Raw genomic sequence first — 17534 nt, 5'->3', positions numbered from 1 at the left:
AACACAGGAAAAATACAACAGTTTATACAATGGAGAATTCAAATATTGGCCAAGTGCCAGTCGGGCAACCTTAGCTTTTTCTGATTGGTCAATTCTTGGAAGAAATACCATCTGTTTATTGGCTAGCCAGAGCAATTCTTCTGATTGTGGAAGAGCACAGCAAACTGTAATATTCATAATGCAATATCCATAAGAAAATACCGTTTTACAGTTCACACAGTTTCATTCTTTGATTTTATTATCTAAATGTTTTTTATTTTATTGTAGCTCCTTTGTTGACAATTATTAGATGTGTTCATTCATTCTGTTATTGCATTAATACAGTTTAAACAGTAGTTGTTTGGGAGAAGTTTCAAACATAGAGTCATATTGGAATATGTCTGACAAGAGGAACAGTCCTGCCCAGTGTGAAAGCCAACACACACAGCCAAACACACACAGCTCCCTGTATTCTACAGCTGCACTGCTACAACTTCACCTAGAGAAGAGAGACAGAAACAAACAGATTTAAGGGACAGGACAAACAAGACCAAAGAACGATAACACATCTTATCTGAAAGGCTCTCATGACATAGCTGTCTCGATAGAGTCACTACGAACCAAATACTGACTGGCCATAGGATAGTTTGGGGCCAGATGGGCTGGTCCATTATTAAGCCCAGTGGGCTGGTCTAAATTGGGAGTTTTGCAAAGAATAACTGTTTTGGGAGAGGGTCAGTGTGTTAGAAAATACAAGTAAATGTTGAAAAGAAAAACAGTCACATTATCAGTCGTACACAATCCTCGACTGATTTCAATACAAGATAAACATGTCATAAGTAAATACGTCACTCACGCTAACGTCAGGTCCAGACTCCACAGACCACAGGTTGGGTTGATCCTCCACTTCCTCCTCGTCACCAGTGGGAAACCAACTAGGATAATATTACACAGACGGATTAGATTACATCAGATATTCATTGATTTATAGAATTTATTTGATATTAAAAGTATTAGGACACTCCAGCTGGAGACAACATTATATATGACGTCAGTTATATTACGCTGCCAGCTAGTAATACAGAGATGAACATCACAGAGGTATTTAACATTAACCTCTTACATCTAGACGTTCCGCTAGCGGAACACCTGCTCCAATATCCAATGATGGGCGTGGCGCGAATGACAAATTCCTCAAAAATACAAAAACTTCAATTTTTCAAACATATGACTATTTCACAGCATTTTAAAGACAAGACTCTCCTTTATCTAACCACACTGTCCGATTTCAAAAAGGCTTTACAGCGAAAGCAAAACATTAGATTATGTCAGCAGAGTACCAAGCCAGAAATAATCAGACACCCATTTTTCAAGGTAGCATATAATGTCACAAAAAACAAAACCACAGCTAAATGCAGCACTAACCTTTGATGATCTTCATCAGATGACAACCCTAGGACATTATGTTATACAATGCATGCATGTTTTGTTCAATCAAGTTCATATTTATATCAAAAACCAGCTTTTTACATTAGCATGTGACGTTCAGAACTAGCATACCCCCCGCACACATCCGGTGAATTTACTAAATTACTCACGATAAACGTTCACAAAAAGAATAACAATTATTTTAAGAATTATAGATACAGAACTCCTCTATGCACTCGATATGTCCGATTTTAAAATAGCTTTTCGGTGAAAGCACATTTTGCAATATTCTCAGTAGATAGCCCAGCCATCACGGCTAGCCATTTAGACACCGACCAAGTTTAGCCCTGATCAAACTCCGATTTACTATTACAAAAGTTTCATTACCTTTGTTGTCTTCGTCAGAATGCACTCCCAGGACTGCTACTTCAATAACAAATGTTGGTTTGGTCCAAAATAATCCATCGTTATATCCGAATAGCGGCGTTTTGTTCGTGCGTTCCAGACACTATCCGAAATGGTAAAGAAGGGTCGTGCGCATGGCGCAATTCGTGACAAAAAAATCTAAATATAACATTACCGTACTTCGAAGCATGTCAACCGCTGTTTAAAATCAATTTTTATGCAATTTTTTCGTAGAAAAGCGATAATATTCCGACCGGGAATCTCCTTTTCGGCAAACAGAGGAAAAAAAATCACAAAGACGGGGGCGACCAGGTCACGCGCCTAAGCCCAGAGTACCTTGATAGGCCACTTGAGAAAGGCGATAATGTGTTTCAGCCTGGGGCTGGGATGACGACATTCAGGTTTTTCCCGGGCTCTGAGCGCCTATGGACGACGTAGGAAGTGTCACGTTAGAGCAGAGATCCTTAGTAAAAGATAGAGATGGCAAAGAAGTTCCAGAAATGGTCAGACAGGCCACTTCCTGTAAAGGAATCTCTCAGGTTTTGACCTGCCATTTGAGTTCTGTTATACTCACAGACACCATTCAAACAGTTTTAGAAACTTTAGGGTGTTTTCTATCCATATATAATAAGTATATGCATATTCTAGTTACTGGGTAGGATTAGTAACCAGATTAAATCGGGTACGTTTTTTATCCAGCCATGAAAATACTGCCCCCTAGCCATAAGAGGTTAATACAGAGATCACCTGGTTAATGTGATACACGTGTTCTACTGTAGTGTTTCACTGAGAGCCTGAAATCCAGACCTGTTTTGTGCTAACATCCCAGCTAGCTCATAAAGTTGAGCCCCTTGTCCTATTTGTGCTTGGACTTTAAAAAAGTTAAGCCAAAAAAGATAACACTGTTATTAAAAGTATTATTGAAACATTCAGTGAAGGTTTTAAGGAAGTTTAAAAAAAAGTAAAAATAACCTATAATTCTGTCTCTGAGCGTTAAAAAAACCTCCCAGGAAAACTTTCAGGGAACGTTCTCAGAACCTCCCTGGAGCCATAGTTAGACGTTCTCAGAACGTCCCTGGAACCATAGTAAGACGTTCTCAGAACCTCCCTGGAATCATAGTAAGACGTTCTCAGAACGTCCCTGGAGCCATAGTTAGATGTTTTCAGAAACGTCCCTGGAGCCATAGTTAGATGTTTTCAGAAACGTCCCTGGAGCCATAGTTAGATGTTTTCAGAAACGTCCCTGGAGCCATAGTTAGATGTTTTCAGAAACGTCCCTGGAGCCATAGTTAGACGTTCTCTGAACCTCCCTGGAAGCATAGTAAGACGTTCTCAGAAACCTCCCTGCAACCTTAAACTTAATGTTCCCAGAACAGGCTAAGTTTTCACTTCTGTTTTCAGAATGTTTAAAAAACGCTCCGTTTTACCAGTCAGTAAAGTTATGACTTCCTCCCTAGAACCAATGGTAAACCAAACATGCATGTTCCCACAACTTTCAATAAACCAAATGCGCTAGTTGGGATTACACTTCTTGTACTCCATGTCATATACCAAATTATGTTGACAAGGAGTAGAATGTTATCACAAAATAGATTGGTGCCCAGGCTAAAGAGATCCGTAGGGTTGAGAGCCTGTTTTGAGAGGGAGACCTGGCAAGACTTGTTTAGCTGGACCAAGCTAACTGTAGACTTAGAAAACAGGACATGGATAACTGTAAACTTAGTCAGCAGGACCAGGCTAACTGTAAACTTAGTTAGCAGGACCAGGCTAACTGTAGAAATAGATAGCAGGACCAGGCTAACTGTAGAATTAGATAGCAGGACCAGGCAAACTGTAGAATTAGGTAGCAGGACCAGGCTAACTGTAGAATTAGATAGCAGGACCAGGCTAACTGTAGAATTAGATAGCAGGATCTGGCTAACTGTAAACCTAGTTAGCAGGATCATGCTAACTGTAGACTTGGATAGGCTAACTGCACCTTGAGGTGAATAGAGCCTTCTCGTTGATCATCTGGACTCTGAAGATGTTGACAGCCTTATAGACATCTATCACATCCTGGTACTTCTCCAGTAGAGGCCTGGAGAGAGAAACAGGTTAGAAAAGAGTCACTCCACAATATCACCACACTTGACAAGATTAAACACAACAACGTGGACTTGAGACACTATAAACTTCCATAGGCTATAAACCTCAAGATACCTCATATCATAAATATCAATAAGCATACCTCATATCATCAATATCAATCAGCATACCTCATATCATCAATATCAATCAGCATACCTCATATCATCAATATCAATCAGCATACCTGATATCATCAATATCAATCAGCATACCTCATATCATCAATATCAATCAGCATACCTCATATCATCAATATCAATCAGCATACCTCATATCATCAATATCAATCAGCATACCTCATATCATCAATATCAATCAGCATACATTATATTGTATCAGTTGTAATACATTATAATATCCTCAATATACCTGTAATATGTCCCTGACTCGTCCTTCTGGTTCCTCTGGTCTGACTTCATGTCTTCTTCCCCCAACTGGTAGCAGGGGCATGGGAAGAGGTTTAGCCCGGGGTAGAGGCAGGGCCTGGGGCCTGGTCTGGTCCTCTCTCCCAGGGGCAGGTTCTTTGCCAGGAAAGGTCTTAGCAGGGCTCTGGGCAGCAGAGACACCAGCCAGTAGATGGGCTCCTCATTCACAATGTCATGGAAGCTCTGGAGGTACTGACGCACGGCTGCAGAGGGCTGGATGGAGGACAGGTTCTGTAGGCAGGAGGAGGAGGAGGAAGAGAGACAGGGAGTTTACTATGTGGTTATGGAAGGTGTGAAGGTACTGAAACACGGCTGCAGAGGGCTGGATGGAGGACCGGTTCTGTAGGCAGGTGGAGGAGGAGGAGGAGGAGGAGATGGAGGTAGAGGAGAAGAATGAGGAGGAAGAGGATATGGAGCAGGACGAGGAGGAGGAGATGGAGGTAGAGGAGAAGAATGAGGGGAGGAGATGGAGGAAGAGGAGGAGGAGATGGAAGTAGAGGAGGAGGAAGAGGAGGAGGAGGAGGAAGAGGAGATGGAGGTAGAGGATGAGGAAGAGGAGGAGGAGATGGAAGTAGAGGAGAAGAATGAGGAGGAGGATATGGAGGAGGAGTAAAAGGAGAAGCAAAATCTAATTTACATTTTATTTGTTACAGGCTCTGAAATCAACTGGTGTTGACTTTACCGTGAAATGCTTAAGAGCATTCCCAATGATCCACAGTTAAAACATAATAACAGAAATGAAAGTAAAAGGAGGAATAAAATACAATAAACAAGAATGGATCTATATACAGGGAGTACCAGTACCAGATCAGTGTGGAGCTATCTACAGACCCAGATATATCTCTGCTGCAGAGGATAACTTTATTAGAGTTACCAGCCTCAGATTGCAGCCCAAATAAATTCTTCAGAGTTCAAATAACAGACACATCAGAACATCAACTGTTCAGAGGAGAAATAAAAGCTGAAATAAATCATTCTCTTTACTATTATTGTGACATTTGACATTCTTAAAATAAAGTGGTGATCCTAACTGACCTAAGACAGGGAATTTTCATTAGGATTAAATGTCAGGAATTGTGAAAAACTGAGTTTAAATGTATTTAGCTAAGGTGTATGTAAACCTCCGACTTCAACTGTATGTATGTATGTATGTATGTATGTATGTATGTATGTATGTATGTATGTATGTATGTATGTATGTATGTATGTATGTATGTATGTATGTATGTATGTATATCTAAATAATATATGTCTATACATACAGTACCAGTAAAAAGTTGACACATCTACTCGTTCAAGGGTTTTTCTTTATTTGTACTATTTTCTACATTGTAGAATAATAGAGAAGACATCAAAACTATGAAATAACACATATGGAATCATGTAGTAACCAAAAAAGTGTTAACCTGTTGGGGCTAGGGGGCAGTATTTTCACGGCCGGATAAAAAACGTACCCGATTTAAACTGGTTACTACTCTTACCCAGAAATGGGAATATGCATATAATTAGTAGATTTGGATAGAAAACACTCTACATTTTCTAAAACTGTTTGAATGGTGTCTGTGAGTATAACAGAACTCATATGGCAGGCCAAAACCTGAGAAGATACCATGCAGGAAGTGCCCTGTCTGACAATTTGTTGACCTTTATTGGGCATCTCTATCAAAAATACAGCATCTCTGCTGTAACGTGACATTTTCTAAGGCTTCAATTGGCTCTAAGAAGGCGCCAGAAAGTGGAATGAGAGCTCTGCAGTCTCTGGGCGAAAAACAGCAGTGTTTGTGAGTGGTCAGGCTGGGAACACTGACACTAGAGCACGCGTGCACGAGAGGACTACATTTTTTCTTTCTCTCTTTGAACGAATACAACGTCGCCCGGTTGGAAAATTATCGCTATTTCATGAGAAAAATCGCATAAAAATTGATTTTAAACAGCGTTTGACATGCTTCGAAAGTACGGTAATGGAATATTTTGAATTTTTGGGCACGAAATATGCCCGCGTCACCCTTTGGATACTGACCTCAACGCACGAACAAAACGGAGCTATTTCAATATAAATATGGAATATTTCGAACCAAAACAACATTTGTTGTTGAAGTAGAAGTCCTGGGAGTGCATTCTGACGAAGAACAGCAAAGGTAATCCACTTTTTCTAATAGTAAATCTGAGTTTGTTGAGGGCCAAACTTGGTGGGTGTCAAATTAGCTAGCCGTGATGGCCAGGCTATCTACTCAGAATATTGCAAAATGTGCTTTCGCCTAAAAGCAATTTTAAAATCTGACACCGCGATTGCATAAAGGAGTTCTGTATCTATAATTCTTAAAATAATTGTTATGTATTTTGTGAACATTAATCGTGAGTAATTTAGTAAATTCACCGGAAGTTTGCGGTGGGTATGCTAGTTCTGAACATCACATGCTAAAGTAAAAAGCTGTTTTTTGATATAAATATGAACTTGATTGAACAAAACATGCATGTATTGTATAATATAATGTCCTAGGAGTGTCATCTGATGAAGATCATCAAAGGTTAGTGCTGCATTTAGCTGTGGTTTTGGTTTTTGTGACATATATGCATGCTTTGAAAATGGCTGTGTGATTATTTTTGGCAGGGTACTCTCCTGACATAATCTAATGTTTTGCTTTCGTTGTAAAGCCTTTTGAAATCGGACAGTGTGGTTAGATTAAAGAATCCCATCAGTGATGAAATATGCTCCTTAATTTCTGGAATCACTGAGGTGGCATCATAGTCAGTAGTGTCAACAAATTCATGCAGGTTCTCGAATGAATCAGTATTTCCTTCATCAAGTCGCCTGCCCCACATTGCAAGCTTTCGAGTGAAAGAGCTGATCTTGTCTGTGACCTGAGGGAGGTGTTTATCTTTCCCTTGAAGCAGTAGATTTAGTTCATTTAGCTTTCCAAATATGTCACTCAGGTAGGCCAGTTTGGCAGGAAGTTCTCATCACTACATTTTTCTGCGAGGTCATACTTGTGTTCCTGCTCCGAAAACATTCTTATCTGCTCTCTGAGCTCAAAAACTCGGGACAAGACTTTTCCTCGTGACAGCCACCTTGCTTCACTGTGAAACAGCACAGCTTGATGTTCAGCTCCCATCTCCTCACAAATAGCAGTCCAGCATTTTGAATAGCTCTTCAGCTGTGGCTCTGTCTCTGACATATTTACAAAAAAGTAGATCCTCACACCGGGAGTTTGTCATGTCAAAACGTACATAAGCAATAAACAAACAGTCTTTGTTGCTGTCAGTTGCTTCACTGTAAGGTAAAACGTTTGTCTTTGAGTTTATCTACCAGCTGTTCTTTAAGATCGTTAGCAATGTTATTTATACGTCTGGCGACAGTGTCATTGGACAGAGGGATAGTTTTTATTTTTGCAGCACTTGCGTCATCCAGCATGACAGAGACCATGTCTAATGCTGCAGGCAGTATCAGCTCCTCTGCTATGGAGTGGGGTTTTTTGCACTGAGCAATTTGGTACGCCACCTTATATGATGCTAACAGTGCTCGCTGGTTTACTGAAGTAGCATTCACAAAGCAGGACGATTGTTGGCAATATTCGGCACGTTTTCGCTGAAAAAAACTCAAGCGGCTTATCAGTGTGATTGGGGTGAAATGTCTTTAAGTGACGCCTTAATTTATTTGGCTTCATGCTGTCCGCTACCAACATTTTTAGACACAGTAAACATACCGGTCTTTCCTCGTCTCCCACCGTAGTCACAGTGAAGCCAAGCGCTACATACGCTTCGTCATATTTCCTCGTCTTAGCTTTCGGGAGACTTACGTTTGTCTCATTATCTCCGTCTCTCTCCGCCTTTCTTTTCATCCCTGTTAAATATTTTTCCATGGTGTCTCTTAAGGGTTTGTTATCTGCACTTCATATCTCCTGCTCTGTGCTGCGTGCTCTTGTTCGGTGCAAAAAACCCTACTCCCTGCGGCAAAAAAAGCATGTTCCCCCCCTGGCATCGCCTCGAGGTCCTCCAGGGGGGCGCGCCCCACTATATGAGAAGGACTGACTTAGTGTATGTAAACTTCTGACCCACTGGAATTGTGATACAGTGAATTATAAGTGAAATAATCTGTCTGTAAACAATTGTTGGAAAAATTAATTGTGTCATGTACAAAGTAGATGTCCTTACCAATTTGCCAAAACTATAGTTTGTTAACAAGAAATTTGTGGAGTGGTTGAAAAATGAGTTTTAATGACTCCAACCTTGGTGGCGTATGTAAACTTCCAACTTCAACTGCAGTATGCAATTGTCCTATAGTGGACAATTGTTGTTTTAGGAAGTAGCCTAAAGACCAATAAAGAAAATGTCTATAAAGTTTTGTGTATACTACACATGGAAACAAATGTAATAGTGTTTTGTAATTTATTATAGCAGTTTTTTAGGGCACGTATGTCACGTCCTGACCAGTAGAGGGTGTAGTTGGGTCAGGACGTGGCAGAAGGGAGTGAGTGTTTTATTGTTTCATTTAATTTTGGCCGTGTGACTTCCAATCAAGCACAGCTGTAGAGGGTTGTGGTTGATTGGGAGTCACACATAAGTTGCCTACGTTTCCGTTGTGTGGTGTGGGTAATTGTGCTTGTCACTGTTGTTGCACCTGACAGGACTGTGTTGGCTGTCAGTTTTGTTGTTTTGTGAATTGTATGGTGTTCGTAACATTAAAAATGACGAACCCTAACTCCGCCGCATTTTGGTCCACTTCTTCCGTAGACAGCCGTTACAACGTAAATGTGGCTCATTTGGCCAACATCCCTCTGGCAGCACCAGGTTGGATCTGAATGCATATGGGTTTCTCAAATATCTGGTAAATTAAAATCTTCCCTATCATGTTGTCCGGCACCAAATTTTCTTAAAGGAATCTCTGAAATGGCATATTGATTATATGAAGATTTTATAATATTCCCATGAAAATCTGTCACCAATTGGCTGGAAACCTAGCTATAAACAAACTAAATTCCAATTTAGGGAAATATAATTGTAACGCTAAAAGACTATGAACTGAACTGAATGATCTAAAGGGAGTCAAAAAGGGAAAAGATAGAAGATATTATTGATTTACCTTTTGGCGGTGTGTCTACATACACCAAAACTTGGGTAACCAAAATTAAACTTGAATTTAACCAAAACAAAAAAGGTTAAATAAGGGTCATTGAAAACATTTATGGTAGGTTTATTAAATTGATAAATCATCTACGTTCCAGTTGCTTTTAAGTCCTCTTAAATTATTTTTTTAATATATATTATCTTAAATTGTATATTAAGATATATTTTCTTAAATTGTATATTTAGATATATTATCTTAAAATGTATAATTAGATATATTATTTTAAATTGTATAATTAGATATATTATCTTAAATTATATATTAAGGGTGATTGTTATAACAGCTTCTTACCAGGTGTGGTGGAGTTTGGTTCTGGGCCTCCTTCAGAGACTCCTGGTAGCGTTGATGTGTTCTCTGGAGAAACTGCATGATGTCTGGAGGACCCTGGACTGTTCTGATCAGCACCTGGCTCGCACACACGCATACACACATTTACACACACAGAGCAACTTATCTTAAGATAGCTAGCGATGACAACCACGTATCACAGTCATAGTAAGTAAAACTTTATGATATTCGTTCTATTAAATTTATTTTCTTGTCACCTGCAGCATGGTGATGACTCTGTCCAGGTATAGCAGCTCCTGGTGGCAGAAGTCAGCATAGCAGTGGGCAGGCAGACGTCTGGAATACATCCATCTGAGGAAGGCGGTGTCGAGGGTCTCATCTGCTACTCTCTCACTGGTCTCCCACAGGACGTCATAAATACTCACCTCTTCAACCAGCTCTGGGGGAGGGAGGGGAGAGAGAGAGAGAAATATATATATTTTTGTTTGTATTGCTTTGGTGCAGTTTTCACAAGTATGTGGTACATTTTAGCAACGATTAGTACAAAATCCAAAACAGATCATCAAAAAGACAGTTGTTTCAAAACTCTGAGTACATTTTCAATTGACTATTACAACACACAAAATCATACAGACACTTTTTTCACCAAAACGTAGTGTTTCATCTAGAAATACATGTTTCACATTGCAATACATGTTCATATAAAGAAATTGCTTTTCACAATGCAACCCTCACTTTACTTAAGATATGATTCTCTTCTCATTTGTTAAAATACATTTTACTATCACTCTAATATATGCCATTCATGTAGCAGGTGCTTTATCCAAAGTTTTGGTATGTGACCCCAGTGGGAATCAAAACCCACAACTCTGGTGTTGCTAGTGCCATGCTCATACTAATTAAGCCACACAAGACACGATACATAAATACAATGAAATACATTTAATGATATCAATCCAGAACTACAGTACCAGTCAAAAGTTTAGACACACCTACTCATTCCAGGGATTTTCTTTATTTTTACTATTTTACACATTGTATAATAATAGTGAAAACATCTAAACTAAGAAATAACACATATTGAATCATGTAGTAACCAAAAAAGTGTTAAACAAATCAAAATATATTTGATATTTGAGATTCTTCAAAGTAGCCACCCTTTGTCTTGATGACAGTTTTGCACACTCTTGGCATTCAGCTTCATGAGGTAGTCACCTGGAATGCATTATAATTAACAGGTGTGCCATGTTAAACGTTAATTTGTGGAATGTCTTTCCTTTTTAATGCGTTTGAGCCAATCAGTTGTGTTGTGACAAGGTAGGGCTGCTATACAGAAGATAGCCCTATTTGGTAAAAGACCAAGTCCATATTATGGAAAGAACAGCTCAAATAAGCAAAGAAAAACGACAGTCAGTCATTACTTTAAGACATGAAGGTCAGTCAATGTGGAACATTTCAAGAACTTTGAAAGTTTCTTCAAGTGCAGTCGCAAAAAGCATCAAGCTCTGTGATGAAACTGGCTCTCATGAGGACCGCCACAGGAAAGGAAGACCCAGAGTTACCTCTGCTGCAGAGGATAAGTTCATTAGAGTTACCAGCCTCAGAAATTGCAGCCCAAATAAATGTTTCACAGAGCTCAAGTAACAGACACATCTCAACATCAACTGTTCAGAGGAGACTGAGTGAATCAGGCCTCCATGGACGAATTGCTGCAAAGAAACCACTACTAAAGGACACCAATAAGAAGAGACTTGCTTGGGCCAAGAAACACGAGCAATGGACATTAGACCGGTGGAAATCTGTTGTTTGTTCTGATGAGCCCCAATTTTTGATTCCAACCGCCTTGTATCTGAGACGCAGAGTAGGTGAATGGATGATCTCCGCATGTGTGGTTCCCACCATGAAGGAGGAGGTGTGATGGTGTGGGGTTGCTTTGCTGGTGACACTGTCAGTGATTTATTTTGAATTCAAGGCAAACTCAACCAGCATGGCTACCATATAATTCTGCAGCGATGCTCCATCCCTGGTGTGAACTTAGTGGGACAATAATGACCCAACACACCTCCAGGCTGTGTAAGGGCTATTTGACCAAGAAGGAGAGTGATAGAGTGCTGCATCAGATAACCTGGCCTCCACAATTACCTGACCTCAACCCAATTGAGATGATTTGGGATGAGTTGGACCGCAGATTTAAGGAAAAGCAGACAAGTGCCCAGCACATGTGGGAACTCCTTCAAGAATGTTGGAAAAGCATTCCAGGTGAAGCTGGTTAAGAGAATTCCAAGAGTTTGCAAAGCTGTCATCAATGCAAAGGGTGGCTACTTAGAAGAATCTAAAATATATTTGGATTTGCTTAATACTTTTTTGCTTACTACATGATTCCATATGTGTTACTTCATAGTTTTGATGTCTTCACTATTATTCTACAATGTAGAAAATAATAAAAACTATATCAGGCTTCTATTTGCAATTCCAAAATGTTTTTCACCAGGTGCATTTACTGTGATGTGGATGAGAACCTATGGCCAAATGCTCCAGACAGGCTTGATGCTAACTAACGCCTGCTAAACCTTGTTTCTTTCATTCATTCATTTAATTTGTATCATCTGATTACAGTACACCTATGTTGTAATGATATCGGAACAATACATTTATGTCATAATTTCCCAAAGACTATTCCATATACTATTTGAACTCTTCCAGGCGTGTTTTGAGACAGGCATTATTCCTTCTGTTTAGTACAAATCCATAATCAAGCCGTTCCAAAAAATCCTCCAAAAAGGACCCTAAAATCACATTGAACCATAGAGGGATTGGTCCCATTAGCACTGTGTGTAAATTGTATTGCTGCATTCTAAATAACAGGCTCTGCCACTATCTACAACAGTCTGGTCAGCTTGCTGATGAATAGAATGCTTTAAGAAAGCCAGAGTGTTTGATGTGATTTTTTTTGTTATGTAACTTCAATTGATGGACCGGTGCGTCAATCAACTCCAGGGGGTGAAATAGCTTGCCTCAGTTTTTTTTATTTTCAAGCGGAAAATATATTTTGCTGAAGGGAGGGCCATCCATTTTCATTTCAGAGAGATTTGATTTTCGCCATGTGACATTATTATAAATAATGTTTACTCCCTAAGTTGAGAAAATGTCATTATGTTTTGGTGATTAAATCAATGTTCTCATTGTATTTTACTGTAAACATATATTTTGGATCAATGGTTGTGTGGTGAGAGATGTCTCCAAACAAAAATGGATGCTCTATAAAAAGGTTTTGAATAGAAGACTGGCTGCATTGCAACTGTTACCAGTTTGGAGTTTTGTACTAAGAGTTCTGAAAATTCCACACATACTTGTGAAAATAGCACCAATGTGAGTAAGAAAATAAGTAACTAGATAGTCATTTTCCATGAAGGTAACCTGTGGGGTTGCTTTAACTCAACAAGTATTGTTGTGGCAGTGGAACAAATGTTAAAACGCTTTATTTAAGCAAAGTAATGAAATATAGTCAAAAATAATAACAAATACACCAATATCTGGTCTGTTTACTTTGATGGACTACTATGTGAATCTTATTACTTTGGAGTGTGGGGCAGTTAGGTCACATATTTCATCACTAACAACTATAGTCAGACTACTACACTTCCACTCATAAGGAATTAGAAAAGTTTTAGGATATTATTTAGGGAGGAAATATGATTACATTTACATCATTTAGCAGATGCTCTTATCCAGAGCAACTTACAGTAGTGAATGCATACATTTCATTTCATACATTTTTATTTCTTTATTTCCTGTATTGGCCCCCCATGGGAATCGAACCCACAACCCTGGCGTTGCAAACACCATTGCAAACACCATGCTCTACCAACTGATCCACAGGGATATGGTGCATCTAATGGAAGTAGTTTAGAAGTTTGTTAGTGTTACATTTTATTTGGCTGGTTTAGTAGAGGGAGTGACTGTTGAAGAAATAGTTGATAGTAGCGTTCAGTGGGTAGTACGAGTAGATAGATATTAGTAGATAAATGTTAGATATTACTTGTTAGATATTAGTAGTGGTAGATAAATGTTAGATATTAGTAGTAGTAGATAAATGTTAGATATTACTTGTTAGATATTGGTAGATATTAGTAGTGGTAGATAAATGTTAGATATTACGTGTTAGATATTGGTAGATAAATGTTAGATATTGGTATATATTAGTAGTGGTAGATACATGTTAGATATTACTTGTTAGATATTGGTAGATAATGGTCGATATTAGTAGTGGTAGATAAATGTTAGATATTACTTGTTAGATATTGGTAGATAGTAGTGGTAGATAAATGTTAGATATTGCTGTACTGTCGGAACAAGAAGCACACGCATTTCGCTACACCCACAATAACATCTGCTAAACACATGTATGTGACCAATAACATTATATTTTATTTCATTTTTTGTTGTTGTTCTGAATGCAGTTAGACGGTTGAGCCCTCGGACTATCTTCAATCTGCACAGACAACTAATGACCTTTTACACACTATCTGCTAACTGCCACGGACACAAGAATGATGTATTCTTCTATAAAAGCAGAGACCCGACTACGTTTGTTAAGTTTTCAACTGAACAATTCTTGGTGATGGTTGATTGCTTCATTTTTGCAAATCTTATAAAATTGTTGTTTGAAAGAATCTGCAGTCTCTCTCTTCCTGTAGAACTGCTACCACAGGTAAGTGGGTTAGAGATGTTAAAATTAGCATAATGCATAATCAGTCTTAATTAGAACATTCTAAAAGTTCTATAGCAGTTAATTCAACAGTGGGAAGTTAGCTACATTAAACTAGTTCTATAGCAGTTAATTCAACAGTGGGAAGTTAGCGACATTAAACTAGTTCTATAGCAGTTAATTCAACAGTGGGAAGTTAGCTACATTAAACTAGTTGATGCAGTTAATTCAACAGTGGGAAGTTAGCTACATTAAACTAGTTATATAGCAGTTAATTCAACAGTAGGAAGTTAGCTACATTAAACTAGTTCTATAGCAGTTAATTCAACAGTGGGAAGTTAGCTACATTAAACTAGTTCTATAGCAGTTAATTCAACAGTGGGAAGTTAGCTACATTAAACTAGTTCTATAGCAGTTAATTCAACGGTGGGAAGTTAGCTACATTAAACTAGTTCTATAGCAGTTAATTCAACAGTGGGAAGTTAGCTACATTAAACTAGTTCTATAGCAGTTAATTCAACAGTGGGAAGTTAGCTACATTAAACTAGTTCTATAGCAGTTAATTCAACAGTGGGAAGTTAGCTACATTAAACTAGTTCTATAGCAGTTAATTCAACAGTGGGAAGTTAGCTACATTAAACTAGTTCTTAGCAGTTAATTCAACAGTGGGAAGTTAGCTACATTAAACTAGTTATATAGCAGTTAATTCAACAGTGGGATGTTAGCTACATTAAACTAGTTCTATAGCAGTTAATTCAACAGTGGGATGTTAGCTACATTAAACTAGTTCTATAGCAGTTAATTCAACAGTAGGAAGTTAGCTACATTAAACTAGTTCTTTAGCAGTTAATTCAACAGTGGGAAGTTAGCTACATTAAACTAGTTCTATAGCAGTTAATTCAACAGTGGGAAGTTAGCTACATTAACCTCCCTGGGTGGGACGCTTGCAAATCGTAAAAACTCTGTGATAGTTTCTGGTTATTGATTCTTGGTTTGATTGTTAAGTAATACCAGTGGATTGAACAAGAAGTGAATGTATTCTAACCTTAAAATCTTTTTCCATTACGTGAAACAATGTCAGGTCAGTAAAGTGAATTGCAGGTTGAGTTAATTTTATTTCGCAGGAACAGTGCAAATTAATCACAGTTGTGCGTGTGCCTTGCCGGCGTGCGCATTCCTGTAGGATGTAGAGTCGCACGCTAACGCGAGGACGCGCTCTTTGTAAGGGGGTGAGTGTAACCGCGCTGGTGCGCGCTAATAGCGTTTCAATCGGTGACGTCACTCGCTCTGAGCACTTGAAGTATAGTTTTGGTACCTCTGTAGTAAAACAATTTCATATGTTTTGGAAATTAGCTAGGTTGCATTTGGTTATTTGAATTACCTTTTTCATTTGCTTTTTAAAAGAGAGGTTAGAATCAAGTATGAGGCCGTGGAACTTAAAATCAGATATCACGTGGAACTTTCCCCCTGATACATAGACTTCTGTCTCAGAGGCATCAGTTGTTTTCTTTGTGAGAAACATGCAGACTGTGTTTTGTGGTTTTTTTTTATTTGTATTTTTTTTATTGAGATGCAAACATGAGTCTCTGAGCAACTTTGTCATCTGAACCATTACAGTAGTGGGTTCTTGTGTAGGTTATTTGTTAAAATTGCATGCATTGATCAATGTATCATCTGCATACATTGGAACTTCAGACCCTGAACAGACAGAAGGCAGATCATTCATTGTTTTTACTAAATTTATGCAACAGGTTGAAGTGATTTGATTGCTGGAAAAGGGTTGTGGGTTTGCTTATTGTTTATTGTTTATTTTTGGTGTTGATTTCACTTAAACATTTTATTGTCTAATGTGTTTGAGTAGGATTCTTTCCTCCAGGACGGATGGAAGTCAACTGAAGTATGTTAAAGGAGACATGGGAGAACACGTCTCAAACAACATTTTTATTAAATACCTGGGATTAAATATTGCTGATTCCTTACGCTGAGAAATGTACTACATTTGCGACCGAATTTAGTTTCATTTAGTGGGGTAACAGGAACAATCCAAAGGCGAAAAAGCTATCACATATTTGTTGGACATTGGTCTAGTAATGATACCAGGATAATTATGTCTAAGGGCGCATGTTCAATTAAGCATACACATACATTGATGTAGATTAAAACTAATGATTGGGGGGAGTACAATGGAATTATAAGTATCATTAGGTTTTGTTTGTAGTCAAAGTTTGGGTTTCTGAATCGGTGTAGTATGATGAAATGCTGACCAAGTGGTTGTATTTTCTGGAAAAAGGAGCGTTTGAAATTCCTAGGGACAGGATTTAGGGGTATACACACATATGGAATCTTAGAAGTTACACACACATGGAATCGTTGAAGTTTTGTTTAATGAGTTTTAATTAAACACGTGAAGTCTTTGGATAAGGGAAATGTTCTGGGAACCTGAGATAACATTTTCTACATATTTTACATATTTTGAAGGTTTTTCTTTAATTTGTCTAATAAAGTAAGAAACAGTTCTGTGAAGGGGTGGTATGACTCTTGACCTCTATAATGGCTTCCCTTTGTAGTCTGATCAGCCCCATTGAAAAGCCATTTGGATGGTGAATTTAAGGTCATTTGTAATACTAATTTTAAAGGAAATTTGTATAACTGAAAAAGATGATGGAGATTAAAGTTCTTAGACATATTGGTAATTTGAACCAATGATAAGGCAGAATGACGATAAGGGTACAATGATTTTTCTTTGTGGAATTGTTCAGATTAGTCATTTTGATCGGATTATGTTATTTGAATATCTTTTGACCAGTAGTAGTATTCCTGTACATTATCTAGCCAAGTTTATATTCCCTTAGGTAGTCAGCTGTTGTTGAATTCAGTGGAAGAGATTTAACACAACAAGGCGGTGGTATTTATATAATAGTATTATTATATTTTGTTGTGGAATAAGGCTATAATCTTAGCAAGAAAAGTTTAGTAATGGTAGACTTATGTCAAGTATTTAGGACATATTCTAAGCTAACAGGACAGGGTTATATGACATCTGTGATCC

At 38.3% G+C, this 17534-nt stretch overlaps 1 long non-coding RNA gene across 5 annotated transcripts in view; it reads right to left on the bottom strand.

The window, feature by feature from the left end:
- Positions 1-215: 215 nt before the first annotated feature.
- The window catches only part of LOC106599483 (uncharacterized), a 96209-nt gene continuing 78890 nt past the window's right edge, over positions 216-17534 (bottom strand). For all 5 annotated transcript variants that reach the window (XR_006760190.1, XR_006760189.1, XR_006760191.1 and 2 more), the window contains 6 exons: positions 10035-10216; positions 9781-9894; positions 4309-4595; positions 3791-3889; positions 836-914; positions 216-478 (listed from right to left, as the gene is read on the bottom strand). This is a non-coding gene — a long non-coding RNA (uncharacterized lncRNA). The remainder of the gene's footprint in view (positions 479-835; positions 915-3790; positions 3890-4308; positions 4596-9780; positions 9895-10034; positions 10217-17534) is intronic.

The sequence above is a fragment of the Salmo salar genome, chromosome ssa17 (genome assembly GCF_905237065.1).
Source record: "Salmo salar chromosome ssa17, Ssal_v3.1, whole genome shotgun sequence".
NCBI classification, from domain to species: domain Eukaryota; kingdom Metazoa; phylum Chordata; class Actinopteri; order Salmoniformes; family Salmonidae; genus Salmo; species Salmo salar.
The sequence above is the reverse complement of the archived record's forward strand: the minus strand, read 5'-3'. Positions and strand labels throughout refer to the sequence as shown.